Genomic DNA, 15,659 nt, shown 5'->3' on the forward strand with positions numbered 1-15,659 from the left:
AACTCTGAATTTAAACAAAAGTTTATAGAAAACAAGTGTGTAAGAAGGAAAGGAAAACAGCTGATAATTTTCAATAGGAAGTATCAGGGTGTTTTTGCTAACCTGATACTCCATTCAGTGGTGGCTGTGTGGAGAAAGGCCAACATTGCTGGTGAGACTTGCTAGTTAAAAGGGGCAATATAGATCTTGATTTCAGAAAAGCGTGGTTGTGAATTTTAGCCTGTCTTGAAATTTCCTGAAGGGCCATTACAGAAGCTAAATTATCTTTTGTCCTCCTCAGTTTGGAACAGCTTTCTGGCAGTGGTAGCATCTGTCAAGAGCATTTGAAGACATATAATAGCAGACAAAGCAAGTAGCAGACAGAGTTAGAGTTCTGGGATAGAGACTGAGAAGGAAGTTTCTTTGGAGAACAAAAGCTTAGAAGAATACCAGTGAATCCAGAGTGTAATGGGTATGCTCCGGGCCAGAAAAACGCACAGAAAATATAAGAGAGGGACCTTCCCTGGTGGCGCAACAGGTTAGGGTGCAGCACTGCAAGCTAGCCACAACCGTTTCAGTGCAAGTTAGATCTCCAGCTCCAGAGGCAACATGCATGGTGCAGCAGACCTCTCCTGACCCATCCACTTCTTCCATCAGCAGTGTGCTTCATCACTCTGCCTGTTCTGCTCCCCACTCTGTCTCTGGTGAATCCTCTCACCACCACTGCTCCTCTGGCTTTTACCCCAGTTCTGTATGCACAAATAAATACATCTTTAAGGAAAAAAAAATGCGAGAGAGGACCAGAGGAATGGATCTCTGGTGAATCTCTGGGCTCCATAAAGCAAGAGATGAAGCAGAAAGAACTACATGCAGTATTGAAGGCATACCCCAACCCAGAACCAAAGCAAACTGCAAAGACGGGGCTTGGTGTAAATGAAGAGGGGTGTGTTTGTTTTAGTTTGGGAATATTTTTTACTACAGATAAAAATTTAAGAAAATCTCTGTCACCTGTCAGTGTACTGACTTACAGTTGCTGCAGTAACAAAACACATGCTTTAGTAACTACACATAACTAGAAATATAGTGTTTGCAAAGTGGAAAAAAAAATCACCAAACAGAAGGCTTCAACCCTCAACAATAAACAACAGTAAACTCAGGGTGGAAGGAGAATACTATTTCTAGAGTTACCACTTTATAATATTCCAAATGTCAAGTTTTCCAAAATAGCAATGCAGGAAAATATTGTGCATTGACAAGTTAAAAAAAAAATGAATAAACTCCATCTTTGAGGAAATTCAGGTGTTAGTGTTATAAGAAAGACTTTAATCAACTATATTATAATGTGACTAGAAAATATTAGCAACACATTTTAATTATATTCCCAGGGTAAAACAAATGAATTGTTTTCATTAAATTGACAATGCTACCAATTCTGCCGTTTAAGATTTTTATACAACCCTTAATTTACTTGACTGCTACCTTATATTCAATTTTAGAAGCAAAATCCTCAACTTCCTTGTTACAGATAAGAAAAAATAGGATCATTCTCTTAAAGTTGGTTCTGCATTTGTCTGAAAGGTAATCTCCTTATTGGATCTGTAAAAGGAGTGGCTCTTTAGAGAAAAATGAGAATGTTTCCAGGCAAGCTCAAAAGTAGGAAACTCTAAAATACCAGTGACGGACTGTATGTGTACTGGGCTACACCAAGATGAAGAAATTGAGAGTAAGTGTTTAGAAAGCTTTACATCAATTTCAGAGTATTTTTACCTATGGAACATAATAATAAAGATAAGAGATAATATTCCAAATACTTTTATCTGGCATTTATCTAATCATTTATTTTATTTTATTTTACAGAAGTACTGGTTCACACAAATTGGAGAACAATGTTCAAAATTAGTACTTCATTGTTGTAGGTAGTTTCATAGATCTCCTGAATCAGTTTTATTTGGTAGAAATGTTAAGTACTCCCTAAAATATCACTATCTCAGTGTAAAAATGATGTACATAAAGCATTAACCAGACTAGTAGAGAAAGAAAGAGGACCCAAATTTAAATTGAGGAATGAAAAGGTAGACACGTCTCGGTCCCTTATTTTTCAGAGAACTACCTTTAGTTGTGCAGGTGCTGTTGATTTTCTATTCTTAATCTGTAAGTTTTTCCTTGAATCAGTTTTACTTCCATCTTTGCTTTGGATTTAGTTGTTTAGTTTGCTTTTTGTGTGTTATTTTCTTAATGATGCTGATTAGGCAATTGTCTGAAATCTTTCTTCTTTTCAATGTGAGGTTTTACAATACTTTTTTCCTGTAGTAGTGGTTCATAAATTTGGTGTGTTATGTTTTCATTTTGACTTGTCTCAGAATATTTTCTAATTTACCTGTGATTTTTTCCCTTTATTCTATTGTTTATTTAGTAATGTGTAGTGTAATTGCCACATCTTTGTAAACTTTCCAAGTTTGATTCTATATTGAATTCTAATTCCATCCCTTTGTGATTACAGAACTTATTTTGAATGATTTTACTCTTTCAAGTTTAGAAAAACTTGTTTGGTGGCCTAATATAATTTCCTCGTGCACCTTATAGGTGTGTGAATTTGACTCTTGTTGTCTCAAGTGATATGTAGATGTGTGCATGTGTGCTGGCCTAAGCAATGATAGAGTCAATCAATATTGTGGTTTCTTGCTGATCTTCTGTCTAGTTGTTCTAGATAGTAATGAAAGTGGTGAAATAAAGTGTTCAAGTAACTTGTTGAATTGGTACTTCTTCCCTCAATGAGTTCAGTTTGTTTCATGTATTTGGGGACTCTGATTTTAAGCTAATATATATTTTAATCTTGGGATCCTTCTCCATGAATTGGCATAATTGTTACCTAATAACCTTCCCTGTCTTTCATAGCAATTTATGTTTCTTAAAGTTTATCTTGTGTTGTATTCATATAGTCAGTTCAATTCTCGTTGATTTTAATTTTCATGGAATTCCATTTTCTGTCCTTTTGCTTTAGCATCTTTGTGTCTTTAAATATAATTTGAGATTCTTAAAGATAGCATATGACCAGATACTGTTTTTAAATCTATTCTGCCAATCTCTACCTTTGACAAATTTTCATGCAATGATAGAAAGATTATTTCATTTTATTTGCTCTACATTTCCTATATGTGATGTCTCTTGTGTCTCAGTTCCTCCATTTGCTTTCTTTTTGTGTTAAATAAAAACTCTTTTGGTGGCCATTTTAATACCTATCTATCCTTTTACTATATATTTTTTTCATTATTTTCTTTTTGGTTACTCTAAGGATGCCATCTTTATTTGTAAGAACATACATAGTTCAAATTATTATCTCTTCCATCTTATCATTTGTCTCTTTTTTAAATTCCCTATTGTGTTGGCCCCACCTTTCAAAATATTGGTAAATAGTAGCAGGAATTTTTGGCATCTACTTTGCTTATAAACTTTTAATTTCAGGTGATAATTGATCCATAATTTAAGGCCACTATAGAAGGGTACAGAATGTAATGGGGCAGTGAAAAAGCACAAATACCTACCTGACAAAATTTGTGCCCACTAAATATTTATTAAAGTGAATATTTTCCTTTGTGCAATCTTCGGCCATGCTCATAGCTTTCCCACTTCAACTTCTGCTATTGTCCTCATCATTATCCAGCTCTTACCCATATATCACACTCTTGCTTTTCAGTATACTTTACAGGCTGAAATGTGTTCCTCTTTTAGTTCACCTAGAAAGATAATATTTTACCTGAAAATAATTTATAACCAACTCATTTTATTTTTTAAAGATTTTTATATTTATGCATACAGAACTGGGGTACAAGCCAGAGATGCAAGGATCCTGAGAGGATTCACCAGAAGCAGAGTGAGCAGAAGAACAGGCAGGTGAGGAAGTACACTGCTGAGGGGAGCAACAGGGAAGGAAGGAGAAGTCTGCCATGCCATGTGGGCACCCACCTGGCTAGAGATTGAAATTGTGTAGAAGCGGCTGTGGTGAGCTTTGTATTGCTGCACTTCAATTTGTTGTGTCACCAGGGAAGCCCAGCATTAGCTCCTTTTAAAAATACTACATATTTTCCTCCTTGAGACTAAGATACCTTTATTTTTTCCATTTTATTACACCAACATTTGTTTTACTCATAGTTATATATCTTTTGCAGTGCAATGTAAGAAGATATTTAAAATTAAAATTTTGTTTCATTGCCCAAAAATATTAGAACCTGACAAGCCCTCATAAAGACAGGCCATAGCCCAGGTAAACAGGTCTAGAATTGCCCAAACTGCTTTCCCTCTTGGTTTAGGAAAACACTCTCAATAACAGAAGCATCAACAGCATTCATGTAACAAACACTGTGAAAGATGCCTACTATGTACTGACTAAAATTGATGGTGCTATACAGTCCTTTCTCACAAGCCACTATCTCCCGTTTCCAAAGATAGAATATAATAAAGAGAATTGATAGTATAAGATTCACTTTGGCTCTATAGCTTTTAAAATTTGGATATGGGAATTGTAAAATTGTATTGCCCTGAAGTTTCTCCCTCGTTTTCTGGCTTCAAAGGAGTTCTGGACACAATTCCAAGGAGGCTTGGAAAAATATATATCAAGAAAACGTGTCTGTAGCCACAAAAATCTTTCCAGGACAATACCTCAAGCTCTTTGAAAGCATTTCCCACTTCTTTTTGTCATCTGAACTGAATTCATTTGACAAAGGATGTTGTTAAATTTCAGTCAGGCAACTTGCCCAGCTCTCTTTTAATTTAATGTTAGCATGATGGCACGTGACCCCAATTTAAGAGTTTCTGTTAACCTAAAATGTAAATAAAATCCTTGCAGCCAAAATTCAGATACCAGAATCTCATACCAAAATGATGATCTGCTTATACCATTTGGCATCATGGAAAACCTCCTTTCTTTATGCTACATTCAAAGAAAGGGAGCAAAAAGGTATAAAATTGTTGTAGACTTGACACTGTATTATTTAATGTCAGATTTTTATGGTAAGTGGGACAGTAATTCAAAAAAGACAAAGGAAAGCTTTTACCTCTGACTTTTCTTTGGAATGAATTCTGGGCAAGGGCACATTTCCAATGGTGGCAAAATACTAATATATCCTAGTAGTTAGGAAGAACTAGCACGTAGTGACTTAGCTGTCACTGAGGTCACTTCAGAATTTCTATATAGGCAAGGCATAGAAAGAACAATGTATTTGAAAGGAGATGATGAGTGGTATTTGAAATAAATGTTCTTTTTTTTTTTTAAGATTTATTTATTTATTCATATGGTACTGGGTACAGGCCAGAGATGTGGAGGGTAAGAGGATTCACCAGAGACAGAGTGGGGAGCAGAACAGGCAGATTGACGAAGTACACTACTGAGGGGAGCAACAGGTGGCTCAGGAGAGGTCTGCCACGCCATGTGGATCTCCTCTGGGGCAGGCTGGGATCGAACTCATGCAGAAGTGGCTTTAGCTTCTTAATGCTGTGCTTTAAGCCACTGCGCCACCAGGGAGGGCCCAAAATGTTATTCTTTTTTAACTTAGGGTATGCAAGCAAACTTTTCTAAAAATATTTTCTCTCTATATATTTTATAAATATATGTAATATAAATATTTCATAAATATATTTATATTTTATAAATATATATATTTGTATATAATATATGTAGTATAATAGTATATGAAATAATGTTATAATTACACATGTATATTATTTTTCCTGTGTGAAGCAACTGGGATATTGATGGAGTATATTGGAAGTCTAAAGCATTCCCCAAACTACCCTTTGAGATTGCTATATGTGAGTTAAAGGCAACACACTGAGCCTGATCATTTTGTTCAGACTTGTTAAATCTAACAGATGAAAGAACCATTCCAATATGAAACAAATAGTTCTCTATTCTTACTTCTCAGGAAGATTCTTTAACTTTACTATTTAACTTCACAATTCCTTTGTTAAATCTCATGTTTAGCAATACCTCATTCATGTTCTTACTTTCATATTTATATCTTCACTAAAACAACCCTCAAAAGTTCAGTTCATCTGAATTATGGGCAGTAATACAGAGGCCTTTATAAATTCTTCAGGAATCTAAAAAAAAAAAAAATCTGATGGAAAAGAGACATGCTCTTCAAGATAGATAGAGCTGGAGACTTGAAAAGTTGACTTACTTTCTCAATCCAATTGCATGTTGAAAATATTCACACAGCACTGGACTTTTCAAAACCTTGGCCAGGCTAGTGACTGTTCTTGACCCAGCCACAGTGACGCTGCTATACTGTCTGTGCTTTGTCTCACTGTGACGGCAACTGCCAGGGTGGAGCCTCCCCAGAGCCCTGCCTCTCTGCCAGGAACTGCTTTCTTTGACAGAATGCAGGTGACTGAGCTCAAGCAAAAGGGCAGGAAATAGAGCGTCTTGGAACTTCAGAAAACAGTTCTGACTTGATGTATCAGCAGTAATAGTGTTTATTGCAAGACTGGTTGTATCTTTTCTCCCTTCCATCCTTACTTTGTTTCCCCCAAAGCAAATTGAGCATGGGTGTTTAAAAACGAAGTAATTTCAGATGACATGTTACTGCCATAAAATTCACATTTGTTTCAATCACCAAGTGATGCTTGTTGGATTTCTTTCTTTTTCTTTTCTTTTTTTTTAAAGATGTATTAATTTATGCATACAGAACTGGGGTACAAGCCAGAAGTGCAATGGCTGTAAGAAGACTGACAGAGACAGAGCAGGAAGCAGAATAAACAGATCGATGTAGTACACTGCTGAGGGGAGCAGCAGGTGAGACAGGAGAGGTCTGCTGAGCCATGTAGATCACCTCTGGGACTGGGAATGGAACTCACACTGAGGTGACTGGGGTCAGCTTGCAGAGCTGCATCCTAATCAGTTGCACCACCAGGGAGGGCCATGCTTGTTGGATTTCTGCATTATCAACTTATCAGGTTTCTCCACTAAGATTTTTAAATAGCTGATAAGAGTTGAATATGAGACCAACCCTAGGCATTCAGTTAAAGCTAATGGTGATTTATCTATCCTGTGTCGTTCATATTTTTTGTACACACTCATTGCCTTTTTATCTAGTAAAATTACATTCTCAATTTTTAGACTTTGAGCAAAGAGGGAGAGGTAAAAGACTTATTTGAATATATTTAAGAAGTCAATGAATAACAAAGTGACCTCCCTTCCCCCCATATTATACTTTATTCGATCTGACATTCTACATACTAATTCTGCCACCATTAAAGTAGGATTTTTTTCTAGTTTTATTGAGAAATAATTGACATATACTGCTGTATAAATTTATGTCCATGCCACTACATGATGGCTTGACTTTCATATGTTGTGAAATGATTAATTATCACAGTAGTTTCAGCTAACATCCATCTTCTCATATAGATGTAACAATAAGAAAATACAAAAAAAGGAAATAAATATTCTTTTTATGAGAGGACTTTTAAGATTTACTTCTAACAGATTTCCTCTATATCATGCAGCAATTCTAGCTAGCTACAGTCATCATGTTACATGTTACATCCAAAATGAGGATTCTTCTCCCCTCTGTAGCATCCGACACAGTTGCAGGGACTGAGAAGGCATTTAAACATTGTTTTAAGAATGAGCAAGATGGAGGTAGCTTTTAGTTCCCCTAGATTTTAAATGCATACACTCTACACGCTAATTACACTGTCATCTGTGTGTTTCCTCAAAATCATTTTTGAATCATCCTAACTGATCATGAACTCCTTTTATACAGGAAGAAAAATTAGCAACACCATACAACGAAACACCATTGTGAGGATTAATTACTTGCTTGAATAACTGAATCATCATGGAGAATTTTACAGAAACTATAAAATATAAATACTAACTACTTAGAATCAAATCAGGGAAGTTAACATTTTACATTTTACCTTAAACATATGAAAGGTCACCATAAAATTGGCAGACACAAGGGTAGTGGTTTCTCCCATTTTCCCTGCAATAAGAAATTGGCCATATATCATAGATTCAGGAAAAGTCAAGATCTGAGACATATGCTGCACAGAGGATAACAAATGAAAAAAATGGCTTCTGACTGAGTCATCAGACATCAGTGCGAGCTGTCTTTCTTTCTACTTCTCTTGAGGACATTTCCATCTGCACTGTCTTGCCAGTCAGTCCCATTCAAAGTAAAACAATGCAAGATCTGTGAACTGCTTCATTTTTTGTTCATCAATGTCAAGTCAATTGAAACTATTAAAAGCAATTATATGCTTTTGAGGTTTTTATAGTATTTGAGTTTTAAAATTTTTATCAACAAAACACCTTTATAAAATTTAGAAATTAATCACTTCAACAATGCTTTAAACAAATTGCAATCCATTACCCATATCTATTAGTAATTCTTGCTCTTTGAAAGAAACAATTTATGAAATTTCTGACAATTCATCATTTTTATCTACAAGATGGCTCAGTTCATACTTTTGCTGTGTCTGTCTGCACCACAAAAGTGACTGCTTGTTTTTTAAACACAGAATTCTGCTCGATATTATTTTTGGAAATAAGTTATATGCACTCCAGTTAATTTGTATTATACTTTTGTATAATATTCCATGCACTTGTCCATTTTTTTCTCTTGATTATCTTTTTTGGTGATATTATAACTTTATTTCTTCACAAAGAACACAGCTGTAAATACTCCTATTCTGTTCTTCTGTTGTGTTTATTGAACATTCCTTTTAGCTTATATACTTAAGAATGGATTCTTGGTCAAATGTATATGTATAGTCACCTTTACTCAATATCACCGATTATTTTTCAACATAGCTATATATATGTACTCACCATTAACAGTATAATTAGGTTCCTTTGCCTTTTTGCTTCAGATGATACTTTTTTACATCCATTCTGATGTTCCCATCACACCACACTTCCCCCACCCCCAGGGTACCTGGTAATGCCACTTCCTGAATTTCTGCAATACAAATCAGTTTACTTCTTAATTCACGGGCACCTTTGATTCTAGTTTTCTTGGATCTATTGTATAAGTTCTTTCTTGTCCTTCTGTTTTCTAGCTTGGGAAATTCGGTTGTCATTATCTCTACTAATATCTCTTTTGGTAGATCAATTCCTTTATTAATCTCTAAAATATATTGAAGTATCTAACAGGAATGTGTATAAACCAATGTTTCAATCACTCTTCAATAAAAACTGTTTTATTTGCACACACATCAGCCTTTGTTGCAAGAACTCTGTATTGAATTCAAAGCAGCTATAGATAATATAGAAATGAATAGGCATTTGGTGCACTCAATGAAAACAGTATTTCCAAAAATAGGTGGTGAACTGGCAAATCTCTGAGCCATATTTTGCTGATCTTTATCATAAACCCACTGCCTGGCTGTCTGATTTTGTAAATAGTGTGTAAAACTCGTGTCCCCGGATATGTATTACTTGTTGGACTTGTCTTGATCACACCTTCACTATTAGTGCATTAATCTTAGCCCTTATAACTTACACATAAAAATTTAAGAGAATTTGCTCAGTCCACTCTCCTTCGTAACCTTTTCTGGGCATTGTGATTGTAATGAAGGTGGTCTGGAAGTGACTGATATAGTACATTGGTTACTTCCGAAATCTAGTTAGTTTAGTAGTTGAATTCATGCCTGAACTCAGCAACAGCCACTGAAGCGGTGTGGGAAGTGGATTCTCTGCAAACTAGTTTCACACTTTCCTGCTTGCTTTCTCTCTGAACAGCAAGCTCCTATAGGCTTCCAACTGCGTTTTTTATACTTACATAATTCCAGGTCTGTGACCATTAGAAACTAAGATTCCCTGGGATGTTTATAAAAGTAAAATATTTGTCATTTTCCTTCCATTCAGGTGTAAATTTTCAACAAGTTGAGAAATAGTAAGAGAGGAAAATATCATTTCAGATGTTTAAGACTTAATGTCATTTTGCATTCCATCCCCTGAATTTTGAAAGAACAACCATGAATGTGGAACAATGGGATTAGTGCCAGGCAGCATATGGTTTTATGTGAACAATGAATATTCTATTATCTGAAGTGTGATTCTGAGAAATAAGTCAGTTTGTTGCCCCTGGAGCAATCGAGTGTATGTCACAGACAAACTTTATTATACTGTTGGTGTGTAAGGTCTGAAGCTGAATTGAAGGATCCACTTGAGAGAGGCAGACAAGGGCAATATGTTGTTAGTGAGTTATAGCTGTGCCCCAAAATGGAACCAACAGCTGATATATTATATCATATATTTTTTATATAGTTTTGTAAAATATATGTTAATATGTCTATGCTTATATGCAAATACAGGCAATCACACATTTCTCCTTCATGAGTTTCCTGAAAGCAAAATAAAATTTTAATTTAATTAAAAGAATATTGTCCAAAGAAACAGTTTCAAGTTATAGTAGCTTCAGTGGACTGTCAAAACTTTCTTGCCATGCTGCTCCCTCATTCCTAGCCAAGCACAAGATTTATATATGACCAAGAGGTAGCATTCAGAAGCTGGTGCCCTGACTCTGAGGAGAAATGCAAGTCTAGATTCCTTGACCTTTGGAACTAGAAACATTTGATTCTGATTTAAAAGATTTGAAGAACTCCCACAAAGACCACTTAAAATGGTCCCTGACAACTAGTTCAATGATGATCTAAAATAAAATAAAATAAAATAAAATAGCTATTCAATTACCAACAAGCAAAATCCTGTGATGAACTCAGTTGTCAGTTCTACTGGGCTTCAGGCTACAGAGCAAGTCATGAGTTACTTCATTAATTGATATACTGTATGGCATGGAATGAAAATGAAGGAGTTCTCTAAGATAGTGCTTTTTGAATTTTAATATGTATGCAAATCACCTGGAGCAATGTGAAAACACAGACTCTCATTCAATGTCTGAGATAGAGTCCAGAAGTCTGCAATTTTAATAAGCTCCCAGGTGATGCTTGCGTTGCTGGGCTACAAGCCACAATTAGTGTTGCAAAGATATTTGGAACCAGTGATCCAGGGAAATAATGCCTCCTCTGCTTTGTGAATTACCTGGAGATCCCCTATGGAAGCCTCCAAATTTAGAATCATTTTCTTGGTTTTAAAGAAAAACTTGTTATTAGAAAAGAAAAATCAATATGCCAACCAAGGCATTTGTTGTGACTGGTATCTAGCTTTTGTATATATGTCTATGTGCTTTGTGTATATCTCTTTGAAACAGGTTTTGCATATGTATAGGTAACTGTATCATTTTCTCAGAAAGGTTATATAAATTTCTAGAGTTTGTAAAGCTAGAATTAGAAAAAGAAATGTCATAGGCTGGGTTAAATCACCAAGTCATATGTATTATATAATTTTGTGTTATAATCTCATAAATCTTCAGTGTCTTTTTTTATACCTAAATTAAAAAAGTTAAAACTTTTGTATTTTTCCTTAAATATGATTTTGAAGTAAATTTATTATTAACTAATATTGATAGAATTTGTATAGCTATAAGTAATTATATAAATTATGTCCTCAAATATATTACAATGGTGAGACAAATGAAATGAGTCAATATTTGAATCTAAATTAAATCAATGAAATATAATATGAAAGAAATAATAATGTTACAGGGCAGCCAATGTGAACTGGGTTGCCTGTCTGTGGGTCCTCACCCGCGTGCGTGCTTAAAATTCAGTCAGACTGTAGGTACACACAAAAAGGTCAATAATGGGTTTATTTACAAAGGGAAAGAAAAAGAAATAATCCAGGTAAAAAGAGAGAGAGAGATACAAGTTAACTAGAGCATCCTACCAGTTCCACTGACTTGGAACCCTGATAGCACACTGAAACTCATCAAGAGCTAAATGACCAAGCCACCAGGCATGAGGCTGAAGGAGAGAGAGAGAGGGAGAGCCTCAGCTCAACATGGCTCCTTTATATATCTCCAAAAGTCCCAAAATGGTTGCTTAGCTCCACCCTTGGGTCTTCACAGCTTTTCCTTTGGTATTGCTAGCGGTTTCAGTGTAGTTTCAATGACTGGAGTAGGGGATAGAGTCCACAAAACATGTATCTTTAGAGTTCATTTAGGACATCCTTTCCCCCCAACAATAACATTTTCAATTTCATATTCAGTCACTTATTTCCACAAGTATTTGTAAATCACTTATCATGGGTCAAATTTCATGAATATGTATACACCAAATGAAAGAGCATCAGCCTGCATAAAGCAACTATTTAAAAACCTAAAAAAAGACATTGATTATAAAACAACACTAGTAAAGGACCTAACACCAATGGATGGATGGATCAATGAGACAGAAAATTAACAAGTACAATAGCTTTAAACAAAGCATTAGACCATGTGGATTTAGTAGACTTTTAAAGGGTTCTACACTTCAAATAGGTTCAGCATCTTTCTAAAGTGACAGGAACCTTCTCAAGAATGGAGCACATTTACCACTAGTGTAAACTGATGTAATTGAAAGCAAGTATCTTCTATGGATCCCTTATATGTGGAATTCAGAAAAATGAACCAAACCCTTAAAATCTGACTGTCAGACTGGAAGAGATGATGGAAGTGGGAAGCAAAGATGTCAAGGACTCCAATGGACTGTTTTGGAAGGTCATGGGTAAAGTAATGGTGGTAGTGGGTATGGTAATGTACATCCCAAGTGTTATGAACCTATACTAAATCATATATACAATGTTGTAAGCTAATGTTACCTCAGTAAATATATATATATGTATATAATTTTAACAACAAATTAATAAAATACAAATGAATAGATAAAAAAGATAATATTTTTTAAATATTAACAGTTTCTTTTATAATTTCACTAAGCTATTTCTCCTTAAGTTCTTGATATAATGATTATTTGTTGAAGTAGATTAACCAATAAACACGCACAAGTAAAAGATCATCTCTTTCTTAGATTTTATTTTGTTTTAAGCAGGTTCTAGGAGCTTTGTCTCTTCATGTCCATCATCTTCTTTCCTCACTTATATAATATGTGGTTATAATAAAATGTGTTAGAATTGACTTTCTTCCAAAAACTGGAGAAATTGCACATACATTTAAAATCCAAATAATTGCACATCCATGTTGTACCTTTTTGCTAATATTTAGATAAACAGAACATGGGAAATACACTTGTTCCATGAGAACAAAGTGAAAGTTTCCTTCAGTTGTTCTGTTTCCTCCATTGGTTTGACTACATTGAACAGGTGTTCAAAAAACACTTACTGAATAACTGAATGAAATTATGAATGAATATAGTATTTGAAAGCTCTTCCAATTAACATTCAAAAATTAGTTTGATAGCCCCTTTGCTGTTGCCTTCATCCCATCATTCTTTACTGGTATGAATTTCTTTTTCTTCAGTTATGTTGTTTTTTATGAGAACTTGGTATTTAACAAAAAGTCTGCATTTATTTTCCTCTTAGTTCACCTCTTCATTTGAAAACTATAGAGAAATTTTCATTTCATATTTTTCTTTGGGGCATAAAACAGTGTATATTATATTAAAGTCATTTGTTTCCTTAATTTATTTTATTGAGGAACTTAACTCTTCATTATTATTAGATTTCTAAGCAAAATTAGGAAATGATGATGTTTCCATTTTTAAATGTCTGGCTGTAGCTAGATTAGCCTCTAGAACATTCAGTCTCTATAGTGAGATAAGTGGCCTAAAATATTTATATTTACTGTAAATATTTTACAGAGACAGTAAAACTTGCCTTTATTACATTTTTTCAGGAAGAGGTAAAATTTATTTAAACTTTAGAGATAAAAATGAATATTGTATACCTATTCAAATAAAAAACATATATTGGGTCAGCATCTGTGAATTTATATATATCTACCCTGAAAGATATTTTAGACAAGTTTCATCTCTGAAAAGGAAATGAGAAAGGGAGAAAGGTATGCATGAAAAAAGGTCAAAATGTTTTGGCAAGCAAAAAGAAAATAATGCAAATTTATTTAATGATAAATACAGTCAGTTCTTATTATTCTCAGTAGTTATGCTCTATAAGGTATATAAACACTGAATTAATGAATATTGAGCCTTTAATATTAATGGAAATCGAGTTTTAGGGTTTTTTTTTAAAGATTTATTTATTTATTCATACAGAACTGGGGTACAGACCAGAGGTGCAGGAGCAGCGAGAGGATTCACCAGGGACAGAGTGGGGAGCAGAACAGGAAGACCAATGGAGTATACTGCTGAGGGGAGGAGCGGGCTGGTCAGGAGAGGTCTGCCTCACCTTGTGGATCTCTTCAGGGCAGGTGGGGATTGAACTCATGTGTAAGTGGCTTAAGTTTCTTAGTGCAGTGCTTTAACCCGCTGCGTCCCCAGGGAGGGCCAGAGTTTTAGTTTTAAGACACTCTGGTCACATTTTTGTCAATCAGTACATAATCCTGTTTCATGAATGTTTCTAGTTAAAGATATATAGATTGCTATTCATCAACATTGAACCCATGGCCAACAGCAATATAATTCCCTGAACAATTTTTATCTCACACTTATTTCTCCATAAAGCATATCACAAATTTCTTGTACTTGCAAAATCTAAATAGCTCTTAAGCATTTATGGGGAGTCATTATCAACATAACAGTCATCAACAAAAAATACAAAAATATGTAAAATGTTTTACCAAATATACTGCTAAAAGGACACTTGTTTATTACACATGCAACTTGGGAAACTCAACTTATTTTCTATCAGTACATATCCACACATGGCTACAATATCAGTCTGAGTATATTAGTTTTGAGGTTAGAAATAAAATTTAGCAAGTAGGTATATTCAGAACTGTGGAATCCAAAAATGAGGACTATCTACTTCAAGGATAAAGTCAATTCACAGCAATCAGACAGTCAACTTTCCAGAAAATGTTAACATCTCCCTGAAGGATCCCACCGTTATAGTGAAGGGCTTCCAAGGCACCTGTAGAGGGGCTACAAGCACATTAATGCCAACCCAGTCTCCTTACAAAGAAAAAAGTTCTGGCTTGACAAATAGTGAGGAAATAAAAAGGAACTGGCTACTATTTGCACTATATATCCTTATGCACAGAATATGGTCAAGGGTGTTAACTGTGTTTCTATTACAAGATGAGGTCTGTGTATGCTCACAGACTTTTTTTACTCAGGAGAATGGGTCTTTGGCTGGAATCCAAATTTCCTTGTGTGAAAAATACATTCACAGGGTTTTGATAAATCCAGATCCTGCTTGTTCAGTATCCCAAGTCCAGAAAGGTGAGATAATTCTTGAAGGAAAAGACATTGAATGTATATTAAATTCAGCTGCTTTAATTTAGCAATCCATCACTATTCAAAACAAGAATGAAAGGAAATTCTGAATGGTATCTATGTTACTGAAAAAGCAATAGTTCAGCAAGCTGATGAATAAGAGCTAAGTTGTCCAGCTACAGAAACAGGATGCTAAAGGATGATTCCTCTCATCAATTTGTGATCTATCTTTAAGATTCAATGATAGTTGTTATTGATTTGGAGGAAAAATGAGAATCTACTGTACTTTCTCTGATAACATAGAAGATGTTAGCGCTATTAGTCACCTTCCAAGTGGTCCCAGCAACATCACTACTGCCCGGTAGCTCTCAGCCTTTCTGTGAACCACGGTGTTCTAAAGGATGCTTGATGTATCCATCTCCTCATCTGTACCATGAGCTCTAGGT

The 15,659-nt window shown here is 34.9% G+C and overlaps 1 pseudogene; it reads left to right on the top strand.

Annotated features, from left to right (window-relative positions):
• Positions 1-15,373, top strand: part of LOC105853436 — a 30,719-nt pseudogene extending 15,346 nt beyond the window's left edge.
• Positions 15,374-15,659: the final 286 nt, after the last annotated feature.

The sequence above is a fragment of the Condylura cristata genome, unplaced genomic scaffold, assembly GCF_000260355.1.
Source record: "Condylura cristata isolate star-nosed mole 26May11 unplaced genomic scaffold, ConCri1.0 scaffold00009, whole genome shotgun sequence".
NCBI classification, from domain to species: domain Eukaryota; kingdom Metazoa; phylum Chordata; class Mammalia; order Eulipotyphla; family Talpidae; genus Condylura; species Condylura cristata.